Source organism: Pseudorca crassidens, chromosome 18, assembly GCF_039906515.1.
Source record: "Pseudorca crassidens isolate mPseCra1 chromosome 18, mPseCra1.hap1, whole genome shotgun sequence".
Lineage (NCBI taxonomy): Eukaryota > Metazoa > Chordata > Mammalia > Artiodactyla > Delphinidae > Pseudorca > Pseudorca crassidens.
Genome location: NC_090313.1, coordinates 77,842,759 through 77,857,910, shown reverse-complemented (window position 1 = coordinate 77,857,910; position 15,152 = coordinate 77,842,759). Strand labels below are relative to the sequence as shown.

The 15,152-nt window shown below is 44.0% G+C and overlaps 1 protein-coding gene and 1 long non-coding RNA gene across 30 annotated transcripts in view; one reads left to right on the top strand and one right to left on the bottom strand.

Annotated features, from left to right (window-relative positions):
• Window positions 1-6,530, bottom strand: part of LOC137211355 (uncharacterized) — a 218,998-nt gene extending 212,468 nt beyond the window's left edge. For 18 of the 20 annotated variants that reach the window (XR_010937052.1, XR_010937062.1, XR_010937044.1 and 15 more), the window contains exons 1-2: window positions 6,285-6,530; window positions 4,663-4,750 (exon numbers count right to left, since the gene is read on the bottom strand). This is a non-coding gene — a long non-coding RNA (uncharacterized lncRNA). Of the gene's footprint in view, window positions 1-167; window positions 266-4,662; window positions 4,751-6,284 lie in introns of all 20 variants that reach the window. The other 2 variants (XR_010937050.1, XR_010937051.1) reach the window with 1 other exon arrangement.
• SGCG (sarcoglycan gamma) overlaps window positions 6,012-15,152 on the top strand; it is a 50,521-nt gene continuing 41,380 nt past the window's right edge. For 5 of the 10 annotated variants that reach the window (XM_067713733.1, XM_067713736.1, XM_067713730.1 and 2 more), the window contains exon 1: window positions 6,538-6,647. The gene's annotated coding sequence lies outside the window, so the exon portion shown is untranslated. Of the gene's footprint in view, window positions 6,182-6,537; window positions 6,648-8,015; window positions 8,126-15,152 lie in introns of those variants that run through there. The other 5 variants (XM_067713737.1, XM_067713731.1, XM_067713740.1 and 2 more) reach the window with 5 other exon arrangements.

Below are 15,152 nucleotides of genomic sequence, written 5' to 3'. Positions count from 1 at the left end.
ACTGAGCCTGCGCGTCCAGAGCCTGTGCTCCGCAACGGGAGAGGCCACAACAGTGAGAGGCCCACGTACCGCAAAAAAATAAATAAATAAATAAATAAATAAAAGTCTGCCATAAGGTAACTGTAAAAGGAACAAATATTATCTCGGTTTTTTAACCGAGATCTTACTTGGAGTAAGATGGACCGTGCTCAGATGATGCTTCATGCAGAGAAGGAGAGGTGCCGCAGTAGAAAAGCCAAGGTTTCAGAAGCAAGCGGACGCCAATCTGCACAAGGAGGGACAAGTATTTGGAACCCTGAGTCGAGGGAGGACTGGGAGAGGGCAGGACAGAGGTGGGAGAAGAGGAGCAGGGCGGGGTGCAGGGCGGCAGGAGGACCACACTCTGCACAGGTGCTGCAACAGGGAAGAACGACTCTGACTCCATGTGAGATCTGTTCCTTTCACTTTAACCCTTGGGCTCTGTTTAGTCAGGCTGGCTCTGCACCTTTTGTAAAAGAACGTTGCCTAGAGCCTGAAATACAAAGGACAGCCCATTCTCCAAGCTCTGGCCTTTAAGAGTCTATTCATGTAGAGGCACAGCTGCAGAATGTCTGGTTGGAGGTTCACAGGAACATCACGGCCTGACCTACCTGACAGCTGCAAGAACAAAGGGTCCTACACCAAGAAGTCTGCAGCAACTAACCGCCTCCCGCCCTCACCTTGCCTTTAAAAATGCTTTGCTGAAACCCTTCAGAGGGTTAGAGGATTTGGGGGCGTGAGCCACCCATCTCCTTGCATGGCCTTGCAAGAAACCTTTCTCTGCTCCAAACGCCAACGTTTCAGTTTGTTTGGCCTCACTGTGCGTTGGGCACATGAACTTGCGTTCGGTAACAGTATCTCTTCCTCAGAACCCCCAAATCTTGAGATTGGTCTAAAACTCACAGAACGTTTAACGTGAGTGGTCGCGTTATGGAAGACACTGAATGACCCAAACGCTTCCTCTAAGGTGATGCAGGAGCCAAAACAAACCTGTTAATTCTTCGAAAACTCTTTCTGACAACAGAACATATTTCCAAAGAAGACTGCAGAATCTTCTCTGGAAATGTTACGGCTAAATTAGTTATACAAGAGATTAAAATGATGCAAGTATAAAACCAGTTGAAGTTATCAAAATCTGCTAAGTATCTTCTTTAGTATCTTTTAACTTGTTTCTTGTGATTCTATGATTTCCTTTCTTCAAAAGCCCACATATTTTAAAATATTAGACACCATTAGAAACAAGAATTTCAGGTACTGAATTTAAATACATCTGTAAAATTCCCTCATGCACATGGATTTCATTAAGTTCAGTGAAGCAAATAAAACCTGTTGTTATGAAAAGGACCTTTGACAGCTCATAATTACATAAAAATAAATGCACCAGTTGAAGAGTAGAATAAAATTAAGATGTCAGCATTGATGAATCTCTTAACTAAAATTTTTAAGAAGCACTTGAAGACTCAGTAACTTTTCCCTGTTTTGTGTGGTTATATTAAAATGGTAACAATTAATTTTGCAGCAACTTCACAGTAATTATTTAATTCTTAACACATCGTGGAAGGTAATTTTTAGAAATGACAGACTAAAATATATATTTAAATCTGCTTAGTTAATTAAACCATGAAAGACTAAGATGGAAAATGCAATAAGAATTCAATTTAATTCTAAACCTGGACTAAATTTATAGATTAGAAGTAAATGATTGGTTCTAACACATGTACGTAAGGATTACAATACTAAAATGAATACTAGCTCCAGGTCAAGCAGCTAGTAAAAGGCATTCTTGGCAGCGGTAGCAGCAAGATTCCTTTTGGTAAATATTGGTAGCTGACAACAGGACAGATGTGTTGCAGGCTTCACTTAAAAGCTACTCTCAGATCAAAATCCATCACACATGGTAGGTATTGCACTGAAGCTGTACACTGCCTTGGGTCAGTGTACAATATGGTCATTTTAACAGCAGTAATTCTTCCAATCCATGGGCACAGTATATCTTCCCATCTGTTTGTGTCATCTTCCAGTTCTTTCATCAGCATCTCATAGTTTTCTGAGTACAGGTCTTTTAACTCCTTAGATTTATTCCTTGTTATTTTATTAATTTTTATATGATTGTAAGTGGGACAGTTTTCTTAATTTCTCTTTCTGGTAGTTCCTTGTTAGCGTATAGAAATGCAGCCACTGAGTATAATATTAGCTTTGGGCTTATCATATATGCCTTTATTATGTTGAGGGATTTCCCTCTAGAGCCACTTTGTTGAGTTTTTATCATAAATGGATGTTGAATTTTGGCAAAAGCTTTTTGTGCATCTGTTGAAATGATCACATAGTTTTTATTCTTTAATTTGTTAATGTGGTGTATCACACTGATTGATGGGTGGCTACTGAACCATCCTTGCATCCCTGGGATAAATCCCACTTGATCACGGTATATGAGCTTTTGAAAGTATTGTTGAATTCGGTTTGCTAATATTATGCTGAGGATTTTTGCATCTATGTTCATTAGTGATAGTGGCCTGTAATTTTCTCTTTTTATGATATCTTTGTCTGGTATCAAGGTGATCCTGGCCTCATAGAATGTGTTCCAAAACATGTGTTCTGTCCTCTGCAATTTTTTGGAATAATTTGAGAACGACAGGTCTTAACTCTTCTCTAAATGTTTGGTGGAATTCACCTGTGAAGCCATCTGGTCTTGGACTTCTGTTTGTTGGGCTTTTTAAAATTATTGATTCCATTTCAGTAATGGTCACCAGAGCTATATGCTGTACGGCTTCCTCCTATGTGGGCTGCCCGGGCCCTTCTCTTGTAGCAGGCTGACTACTGTGGGCATGCTAGAAGGCTTGTCTGACCTTTGTTCCAGTCGGTTGCCAGGCCCTGCCTTGTGCAGAGGCTGCCAGCCGGCCGTGGGTTGGCAGGTCCAAGTCCTGGCACGGCTGGATACAGGGCCAGGGGAGTCTTGGTCCCGCTGCCAACCTGCTGGCGGGTGGGGCTGAGTCACGAGGGGGTGACCTTCTGGTGGGCTGGGCCAGTCCTGTCGTGGTTGACCGCAGGGGCCATGGTGTCCTGGAGCTGGTGATGGGGCCACGTCCTGAGGTCTCCAGCTGCAGGACCCTGGGGGTCCTGGAGTCGGTGTTAGCTCTCAGGTGGGCGGGACAAGGGCCCAGGGCATTCCAGGGCTGGTTCTCACCCCTTGGTGGGTAGGGCTGGGTTCTGGGCCCACCCAGCTGCCTGGCCTGAGGCAGCCCAGGACACCAGTGCTGACCGGCTGGTAGGTGGGGCTGGGCTCTGGCACTAGAGGGAGGATTTCAAAACGGCGCTTACCAACACCTCATCCTCGTGGTGGGATGAGCTCTGCACAATGGCTGCTGCAGAGTCCTCACCGCAGGCTGAGCGCTGCTACCTCCTGCCTCTCTGCGAAGCTCTCCAAGATCAGCAAGTGGGTCTGACCCAGGCTCCCTCCAAGTTACTGCTCTGCCCTGGGTCCTGCAGCGTGTGAGATGTGGCATGCGCTCTTTAAGCATGGAGTCTCTATTTACCACAGCATTCTTCTCTCTTTATCCTTGCTTTTCTCTGTTAAATTTCTAGCTAGTCTACCACTGAGCTCTTTGCTATCATGGAGCTACAAGCCTCTTCTCAATTGCATATTACCAAGCTCTCCGTCATTTCTGAGAGTGCCCTTCCCCACCATCTCCTCCAAATAAAATCCATCTCCTCAGGGAGGGCTGTGGAACTCCCTGCTTAGCCTGCCTCTGCCCCGGGCAGAACCTCGCCCCACTGCTCCAGAGCTGGAGGCGGGCACAGTGGCCTCCTCTCTCACCATGACCTCCCACCCTACGACTAGGGCACTGATTAGGGACTGCAGCCCCTAGTCTCCTCTCCTCTCCGAGTATGGAACTGCCCCCTACAAGGGAGCCAAGATGGGGACAGTAGTGGCCCCATATCCTTGGCCTGCCACACCTGGGGTAGAGGTTCCACCCTAGAGTGGTGGCTAGGTACGTGGGAAGTCCCAGACCTGTTGGCCACACCTGCCTGGAATAAAGCTTGTGCCTGCAGCTTGCGGGAGGGGGCTGAGGATGCTGGAGGCCTGCCCCTTCCAAGGAGAAGCCAGCAACGCAGACTGGGACCTGGAGGAGCGGAAGGCCGTCATCTTGGCTGCAGCCACACAGCGCACCACACTGAGCTGGGGTGGCACAGATTCAGTCCTAGACCGAATACCCAGATTCTTGCTGTTCTTCCCAAGATTTAGTAGATTCTCATGAATGAATGTTTCTCCATGTACTGTATACCCTCAGGACAATTTCCAGAGACTTTAAATAAATGTTTTTAAAATAATTTTCACCACTCACTTTTGATTGTTTCCTGGAGAGAGGGTCTACAAAGAGCCTCACATCACCATTCCAATACCTTTTCTATTTATGTTCACTTCTATCATTCATTTAAAATTTTCTCTTTGTGTTTTACAATCTAAGTAATATATTAACTTTCTGCATGTAATATATTCATAAATACGTATAAGATGCAAATAACTGTACATGTCCTGTGTTGATCAAAATATCTCAGATAAGGTGCTCAATCAAAACCATTTGGAGAGTTTAGACCTTGTACACACCCCTGGCTTTTTCCATATTCCACTTTGGATATAATTACCTTTTCCATCAGGGAAATCATGGCACGTGCTCTGGGTCCTTGACGCTGTCACCATCCCCAGCAGGAAACTATTGCCAGCTCTTTTTTCCTAAGCCAATGAGAGAGATGATGTTGGCTCTGGGATCGTGTCAGTTTCGGCAAGCAGAATACATTAATAACTTTTACACTATTTGACACAAATATAAAATCAGCAACCTTTACTGTATAGTATGGACATTTTTAGAGCAACAATTCCCAATTCTTTTCACTATGCTGCCTGTGAAATATGTAGATTATTAATCCATCTTTAATAGCACATCTGAATCTACAGCAATCTTACTTATCCCTGTGAGAGTAAATTTTTTTAAAGAATGGTTGTCACTATCACCTATGAGGTGGAGAATAATTAATGAAAATTTTCATTGGGCTTTTCTGGGAAAATGGCTTTTGATTTCCACCTGTGAAAAGTCTGCTTTAAAAAAAAAATGTAATCTAAGAGTTGTAAACATTTCTGCCTTGCAATTATCCACTTGGTTACGTGAAAAACATTTTTAAATACCCCAGCGTCTTTGTGTTTCCATTTGCTTCCAGATAAAACAGAGTTATCTCCATTTAAAAATTCACAGAATACACCAGTAGGACCCTTTCAGGAATGTGTTTGATAATTTACCTCCTCAGTACGTTCACCAAACACCTGCAGACACCCCGGCCATTCCCCGGACACAAAACTGCTGGAACCAAGTCACTCTCCCGTGCGGTGTCAACAAGTAAACAGATGACAGACACAGAAGCACTACCAGGAAAACCCTATGCCTTATCATCATTTGAGCGAACGCTCCAGGCTTTAAAAAAGAAAACAAATCGTAGTACAGCTGCTATTCCAAGCAGCGGGTGGGCGCGCAGTCCCCTTGGTGCTGCGGACAGAGTTTCTGCAAACCCCGCGGGGGCCGCCCAGCTGCCAGGCCCCGGCCCTGCTCGGTGTCCGGAGCCGCAGAGGCTCGCGGGGGACAAGCCGGGGGACACACCGGAGCCCGCGAAGGGCCGGGTCCCCAGCAGGGCCGCCCTGGCCCCCGCGGAAAGGGCGGCGCCGGTTCTGGTACCTCGTGGGACGAGGGCCGAGGCGGGAACACCGGAGCTCCGACCCGCACTGCGTGACGCGACGCCGCTGCACCGGGAACGGCTGGAAGGCGCCCCCGCGGCGGCAGAGGAGACGGGCCGGGGCCCAGCGACCCACGGGGACGTGACGCGGGGTTGGCACGTGGACGCGCGCGCCGAGCGGGCGGGCGAGACGCCTCGGGGGCCCCGCGCGCCCCGCCGAGGTCTGCGGCCCCCGCCCGCCCGGCGCCGGGTCCCGGGCGCCCCGAGCCCGCGCGGGGATGTGGGCCCTCCCGCCCGGGAGCGCAGTCGCCGCGGCGGCCGCCGAGGACGCAAGACGGAGCCGCGGCCCGCGCTGTCCGGGGAGAAGACGGCGGCCCTTCCGCCTAGGACGACGGGACTTGCGGCGCCAGCCCGCGCCGCCGGACCGCGGAGAGCAGCGCAGGTAAGGAGCGCAGCCGCGGGCCACCGCTTCGCCGTCAGCTGCCCGGTTTGCAGCCCCTGAGCTGGCCCGCGCGTGGGCAGGCGCCCCCAGCCCGACCCCGCACCTGATCCTTCCGCCGCTGCGGCCCGCGGGTCCGGGGGGAAGCCACGCAGTGTAGTTGGGGCCGTCCGCCTGCCTTTGCCCCAGATAGTTTTGCCGGCCGAGCCGCCCTCGGACTGGACTTAACTTCGGGGGAGTGACTCATGTTCCGTGAATTGGTTTGGCTCATCGCGTTGCCCTGGGTTACTGACCGGCCCGCCCCCGGAGTTAGGCGCGAGCACACTTGGGGGCTGACCCGGGCTTCCCGGGGCGGGGCGGGGCGGGGCGGGGGGTGGAGACAGAGAGCCCTGAAGTCACGTGTCTCACACCCGCTTCCCTGGGGTGGTCCCTCCAGCCTCAGCCACTACCCACCGAGTACCCATGGTTGGTAGGTACATATTTGCGTGTTATCACTTGGTTAAATCGGGATTAATTAGAAAGTTGATAGGAGCCGTCGCTGGATAGTTGACTGGGACAGTCACGTACGGTTTTTCTGGGAAACAGCTGCTCGTCCCGTGTTACCTGCTGTCGTAGGAGCAGATGTTATAGAGATGGCACTCTGTGTAGATGCGTGGTATTGTTGTACTAGTGCTGTTGGGTGTCCCTTAAAGCGAGTAAATCTGTGTAAAACAAGGGAATTGTACTTTTTCAAGTAAGCCTTTTTCTATGACTCTCGTGCTTTTCTTCCTTGAACATAAGCAGGTTATTTAAAAACTATGAAAAATAGATTTTACAGTATTTGTCAAATATTTACTTAAGCTGATCTCTTGGTTCTTGGTGATGGACTATTCTACTGGAAGGTTCAGTGTGTCTGGTATTAAAACTTCCTCTGGAGAAAATGTGCTTCCAAACATTCCAAACAAAATGATTGCAAAGTGGCCCCCAGTCCACGTGTGTAAAACATCCCGCAGTGAACTTTTGAGGTTGTAGAACAATCATGTTTTCAATTATTTTACTTTCTCTGAATCTTACGTTCTTTCCATTTTCAGTGTTTGTTAGAGCTGAATCAGACATTACATACAATATTTAGTAGATACTGCACATAAATCATTAACACAGATAGTACACTTACACTTCAGGCTTAGAAACATAAGAAGGTGCCCTGCATAGCAATTGTAATCTATGAATAATGTTTCTTTAATCTCAGAAAAAATGTAGTGATGAATAATCCATTGAACAAATTAGATTCGTTAGAACTACATAGCAGACTATAAAAGGAATAAAACTCACATTTAACCAATAACTTGTTTGCTTTTTTAAACTATGAAAACACCTCTCTCACACATAATGAGGATAATGCTCATTTCATTTTTAAAGAGGCATTTTATTCCTGTGGCTAGATCATATTTTAAATATATTAAAAATATATATGTACTATTACATTTTAATCGGCACCATTTCATTTTCTTCGTTCTGATTTTTTTTAATAAACCTGTAGGTTACTTAGAGTTTTGTTTTCAATTTTATTTATTTATTTTTGGCTGCATTGGGTCTTTGTTGCGGTGGCTTCTCTTGTTGCAGAACATCGGCTTTAGGTGCGTGGGCTTCAGTAGTTGCAGCATGCAGACTCTGTAGTTGTGGCTCGAGGGCTCTAGAGAGCAGACTCAGTAGTTGTGGCGCACGGGCTTAGTTGCTCCACGGCATGCGGGATCTTCCTAGACCAGGGATCGAACCCATGTCCCCTGCATTGGCAGGCAGATTCTTAACCACTGTGCCACCAGGGAAGTCCTGATTTTTTTTTTTTTTAATTTATCAGACCCGCGTTTAGTCTTTACTACTTAAGATTGTGCCCTGGAAGAGCTCCTCTCTTACTGTGGGTAACATCTGCAAGTATCTACAGACATAGTTACAGTTAAGCAAAAAAAGGTAATTGTATTTCTTTCTCCGGAATTGTATTGTTAGAAAGTGATGTATGTGGGAATGATCATTGTAGTGTAACAACCCAAACATTTCATTTTCTAGACTTAGGAAATGGTGCTTTGTAATTTTTAAAAAACTGCCCATTTCATTGTCTTCTTAGTTAAATTTATACGAAGTAAACACAACTTGTTATGTGCTCTCAGTGATACAAATACAGTGTTCTCTGTATAGACAGCCCTCCTTCAAAGTATATTTGCATATAAATTTCTGAACATGACACCTGCCAAATTAGGAAACAAAATAACTACATATAACACCGTGTCTTTTTAGCATATCATTTTGTTAGATGTGAGGGCGATATTTGTACTGGAATAGGAGGCCACAGGAAAAGGAGATAGTAAAGAGATGCTTCCTAAGTATTTTAAGGTCATGGACCCCTTTGAAAGTCTGGTGATAGTTATAGATGTGCTAGGAAATGCCTGGACATGCATACCTACTTTGGATTCAATTTCAAGAGGTTAACAGCTCTCTAAGCCCAGTCTTGGACTCTGACCAAGATCACTTAAATTAGATTTTTAGCATGTCAGTAGGCTTCGTTGCTGCACATACAAAACCCTAAGTCATTCCATTATATCAAAACATAACTGCATTAATAATTACCTTAATAATGAAACAATGAAAACCTAATTGGAAAAGTAACATGAACCAGATATTAATTTATAAAAATGTGCTTATTATCTTTGTCTAATGTTGGTTGCTAAACCCTTTTTTTCAAAAATAAGGTCTCTTAATGAGAAAAGGAAGAATTTTTAAATTTGAAAAACTCAACTGAAATCATATTGCATTGAAGACAAAGACCTAAGGAGCAAACAGATATGAAAAAGCTAGGGCTGTTTACAAGTCATATTCTTACAAAGAATGCCTATATGAATCGTGGAGCTATTTAGGTGCAGTTCTGTGGGTTGTGTTGGAACTCAGGGTCCTGACCAATGGCCCCTCTTGGTAGACACGGTTTCCTCCTCTGTATCCTTCTCCTTTAAGATTCATGACTCCGTCTGTTTGTTTGAAATCTCTTAATTCAGGATGAATTGAGGGAAATATCCAATAAGTTATTCTCCAGAGAATCTCCTTCTCAGATGTACCCCTAATAGCTTGCTCCTTTACCTCTGTCCTCTGGCATTTGCCTTAACAACAAAAGGGCTGTGTCCATGCCATCGATTGAGCTCCTGCTCTAACCCAGGCACTTGAGGAATTCCATTTCATCCCATCTTCACAGGCACCCTGTGATTAGGGCCCCCCTTTACACAGGCGGAAACTGGGCCACAGAGGCTGTCATTGGCCCAGGTGGCTGCTGGGCGGAGCCGGGTAGTAACAGAGACCTGCCTCCAAACCCGTGGTCCCCACTGCAGCACAGTGCCCAGGACAACCTTCCCACGAGCCCTGCATTTCACTTTTCTTATGGATGCAAAACAGCTCAAACAGCCAGTCCATGTGGCTAGGGCTAGTGATTCCTTGAATCAAGGGAAAAGAAGACCAACGTTTAAGGTTAAAGTGACGTCGTATAAAAATTAAGCACCACTAACCTTCACGCCCTTAAAACCTCACAGAATCTGTCTTTGGAAACTCTGTAGACACCTCCTTTAGGTCTTCCTCCTCTCATTAAGTGTACTTCTTTGACTTTTTAGTAAGTCAGGTAAATATAGGAGATTGATAGAATAATATCTTATTAACACCGTATTCTATTAGCAAGTATCGAGGTGAGTTGAGTATAGTAGAAGGGTGGTTTAGCCCACTGTACTTCCTTTTTATGAAAGATTTTAATTTTATTAACATTTATCCTAATCTGCCTGGGACAGTTCTGTCATCCTTTACACAGGATCATGTTTCACTACCCCATTTTTGCCTGTCTTCCTTTTTTCCTTTCCTGCCCTTTCTTGATGGGTCCTAGACCAGATTTTCTGTACATTTCATGGGAGGATTTAGAGCACATATTTGTGGTAAATTTGGTCAAACTCACACCCACACACGGTGCAGGCTCGTGGTTGGTACAGGCTCTGACTTTGCTGTCTTTCCATCCACAGCCTTGAGGAGGGAGGGGCCTCTCCTTGTATTTCCTTCCATGGCAGGAGCTCTGGCCTTGCTCTTCCCAGAGGCCAGTTATCCCTGTTGGGCACAAAGATTCAGGCTTGGCCTCTGGGCCCGAGAGTGGGTCTCCTCACCTGCTGCCTCCGCACCTGTGAAGCTTAACCTCCCACTGTCTCTGACTGTGACTTCCGTCCGTATTTCTAGCCCTTGAGAATTTTCCACTCTTTCCTATAAGTTTGACTGTATATACTTTTTAATTAATTAATTAAATCATTTCTTAAAAATTGAAGTATAGTTAATTTACAATGTTGTGTTAGTTTCAGGTATACAGCAAAATGATTCATTTATACATTATATATATATATATATATATATATATATATATATATTCTTTTTCAGAGTCTTTTTCATTATCGTTTATTATAAGACATTGAGTAGAGTTACCTGTGCTGTACCGTAGGTCCTTGTTGGTTACCTATTTTATGTATAGTAGTGTGTATCTGTTAATCCCAAACTCCTAATTTATCCCTCCCCCCAGCCTTTCCCCTTTGGTAACCATAAGTTTGTTTTCTGTATCTGTGGGTCTATTTCTGTTTTGTAAGTAAGTTTATTTGTATCGTTTTTAGATTCCACGTATAAGTGAGATCATACGACATTTGTCCTTCTCTTTCTGACTTGCTTCACTTAGTATGATTGTCTCTTGGTCCATCCCTTTTGCTGCAAATGGCATTATTTCATTCTTTTTTATGACTGAGTACAGTTGATTTTAGTTTTTTGAAGGTGGAGGGGATGTAAGAATGTCATATAACTATCAGATTCACTTCTTGAATTGACAGTGCTAATTAGACACAGTAAATTTATTTTTAAAATAGTAAAACCAAAGTAAAACGTGACCCACAATACAGTTTATTTCCAGTGGGTTGTATCAGGAGGTAGAAAACTTTTTCTGTAAGGAGGCATGTAATACATACTTTAGGCTTTGTGGGCATAAGGTCCCTGTCACAACTAACTACTCAGCTCTGCAGCATTGGCCGCCACGGGGATCCCTAAGAGAATAAGCATGGCTGTGACCTGGTCTCACTCTACCTACAAGGACAGGTGGCAGGCCTTATTTGACACACAGGCCATTGTCTACCAAACCCTGACCCATACTAATGAAAGCAGTCAATTATTAAGAAATATGTGGAATATTTTTCAACATAGACTGGAATATATGTAAACATTCTTTTTTTGAGAAATCACCTCATACAAAATTACTGCTTAGTCATCCTCGAAAGATTTGGCAAAGAAGGAATTAGTCCCTTTTATCCTGACTTTGCTTTCTCTTCTCACCTCTTGCTTCAGGGAATGAGATAATACACAACCCCTGTGCCCCCTGCAAAAAACAAACAAACAAACAAAAAAAACGTTGCTTTCCTCGCTGGAGCTAAGAATTCAAACTGAGTAAATTAATGTTTGTAAACTATGTCCAGGTTGTAAAAATTAATACAAATAAGCGTTTCTCTTTTTTTGAAAAATAATATTGTAGTAGCTGCATCACTGAGAATATACTCTACGTGTTGCATTACAGTAAGAATCATCCCTGAGTTCCATCGCTCTGCAAAACCGTTGCAACAATGCACAGCGTAGAAAACTATATGAGTGACCCGTACTTTAAAGGGGAGGTTGCATTGCACCTATCAGTAAACCATGGTCATGTGCATGGTTTTGATTTTATATTTTTATTACTTCATACAATAATCAAATGAGATGAGCCAGATGAGTAATTGTTCTTTAAGAAAATAAACAAGAAATAAGAATTGGAAATAGGAAAAAGAAAAAAAAACTTAGTATTTTATAAAGTTTGCCTTTTTGGCATTTGTAAGATTTTATAATTTCATTAGACTAAATATTCTTAGTTTATACTGGAAAGGAGTCCAGATTTTTCTATGTTGCTTAATTTAAAAAATATTAGCTACATATTGAAAAGTGGTGTTATCCTTTATTTGCTACACCTTAAACAGTTGGGAGATATTTTCCAACTTACAGATTTCAGTTATTTGTAGATTTTTTTTTCAAATAAAATAGATGCCCAGGGTGATGAAAGGGAAGGTATCTGTATATACTTTGGTTAAGAATATTTTCCTGCAAATAAACTACTTTTTTTTTTTTTTTTTGTGGTACGCGGGCCTCTCACTGTTGTGGCCTCTCCCATTGCGGAGCACAGGCTCCGGACGCGCAGGCTCAGCGGCCATGGTTCACGGGGCCAGCTGCTCCGCGGCATGTGGGATCTTCCCAGACCGGGGCACGAACCCATGTCCCCTGCATCGGCAGGCGGACTCTCAACCACTGCGCCACCAGGGAAGCCCTAAGCTACTTTTATTAGATTTAGAAAGTAGATGCAAGGCCTGCAGGTGTGCTTCACTAGGAGTAGGAGTAGGACAGGAGAAGACAGGAGAAGTAGGACAGGAGAAGACAGCAGAACCCAGAGAATCCCACAGGTATAGCCTATTTGTTCCAAAGGCAGATGACTTCAGTGTGGTGGTGCTCACGTGCCTCTGTTATTTCTGTGTGTAAGTTAGAGTAGCAAGAGTGTCCCGTAAAACCTGAGCAGTGTGCTGGCGGGGATGTGATGCAAGAGGAACTCCCATTCACTGCTGGTGGGAGTGCAGAATGGTGCGGCCACTTTGGACGACACTCTGGCAGTTTCTACAAAATTAAACATGCTCTTAGCATATGATCCAGCAATCGTGTTCCTTGGTATTTACCCAAAGGAGTTGAAAACCTATGTCTACACAAAAATCTGCACCCAGGAGTTTATAGCAGCCTTATTCATAATTGTCAGAATTTGTTGACAACCAAGATGTCTTTCCATAAACGAATGGATAAACAAACTGGTACATCCAGACGATGGAATGTTATTCAGTGATAAAAAGAAGTGAGGTATCAAGCCACAAACAGACATGGAAGAACTTAAATACATATTACTAAGTGAAAGAAGAAATCTGAAAGAGCTACATACTGAAATGATTAAAATAATATGACTTTCTGGAAGAGTCAAAACTATGGAGACAAAAGCGAGAGAGAGGCATGGACATATATACACTACCAAACGTAAAATAGATAGCTAGTGGGAAGCAGCCGCATAGCACAGGGAGATCAGCTCGGTGCTCTGTGACCACCTAGAGGGGTGGGATAGGGAGGGTGGGAGGGAGGGAGACGCAAGAGGGAAGAGATATGGGAACATATGTATATGTATAACTGATTCACTTTGTTATAAAGCAGAAACGAACACACCATTGTAAAGCAATTATACTCCAATAAAGATGTAAAAAAAAAAAAAAAAACTATGGAGACAATGAAAAAAGAGCAGAGGTTGCCAGATGCAGGGAAGCGGTGTGAAAGAGATGAACAGACAGCACAGAGGATAATGGGGCAGGTAAAAAATATTCTCTATGAATCAATACAGGAGGAAAGCTGGACAATTCACAAATATGTAGAAGTTAAACAAAACGCTCCTGAACAACCAATGGGTCAAAGAAGAAATCAAAAGGGAAATGAAAAAATACCTTGAGGCAAGTGAAAATGACAACACAACATAAAACCTTTGGGGTACTGCAAAAGCCATGCTAAGAGGAAAGTGGGGAGCAAAAGTGCCTACATTAAGAAAAAAGAAAGGTCTCAAATAAATAACTTCATTTTATAGCCCAAAGAACTAGAAAAGGAGATCGAAGTCAGCAGAAGGAAGGAAATAAGAAATGTCAGAGCAGAAATAAATGAAGTAGAAACTAAAAAGACCATAGAAAAGATCAATGAAATTTGGAGCTGGTTTTTTGAAAAGTAATTAAAATGTACAAACCGTTAGTTAGACTAAGAGAAAAAGAGAGGACTCACATAAACAAAATCAGAAGTTAAAAAGAAGTCATTACAGGGCTTCCCTGGTGGCGCAGTGGTTGAAAGTCCACCTGCCGATGCAGGGGACATGGGTTCGTGCCCCAGTCCGGGAAGATCCCACGTGCCGCGGAGCGGCTGGGCCCGTGAGCCATGGCCGCTGAGCCTGCGCGTCCGGAACCTGTGCTCCGCAACGAGAGAGGCCACAAAAATGAGAGGCCCGTGTACCGCAAAAAAAAAAAAAAAAAAAAAAAAGTCATTACAAACAATAGAACAGAAATACAAAAGATCATAAGAGACTACTATGAACAATTACATTCCAACAAATTGGATAACCTGCAAGAAATGGATATATTCCCAGGAAAAATACAGCCTACCAGGACCAAATCAGTAAGAAACAGAAAATCTGAAGAGCCCAATAACAAGTAGGGAGATTGAATCAAAATAAAAAAATCTCCCAACAAAGAAAAGCCAGAGACCAGCTCTGGCTTCACAGGTAAATTCTACCAAACGTTTAAAGAATTAATGCAATTTCTTCTCAGACTCTTCCAGAGGAGTAAAAAATGCGAACACTGTTTTTTTTGCATTTTTGTATTTTGAATCCATCTGGTCAAATTGGAGGAGATACAGGAGATGATCATTTCAGAATGGAATGTGAATGTGATCCGTTTGATCATGTCAAAGTAGGCAGGGGAAATGCTGATGTCCTCGGTTGGAGAGCAGAAGGGTGGAGAGATAGATGCTCTGTCATTAGGGACCAAGAAACAAATGCTTACACAGACTGGAATTTCAGACGTGACCACGGGTAAAACAACAATAGAGAAAAGGAGAGAAAGGCTACTGGGTGATAACGTATATGAACTCAACCCACAGGGTGAGTCTGGAGTTAGTAAATCAAGCTATAGCAATATAAAGTTATTTGAAGGTCAGAGGTAAGTATGGGGAGGAAGATGTAAGTAGTGACCTCAGAGCAGTGGACGTGGGGATGGCAGGGAGAAGCGGGAGACGTCGGGGTTTATCCCAAGCCCTTCTGATGGATTTCCTCTCCAGCGTGAGCCGGTTCTGCCTTGGTAATTAC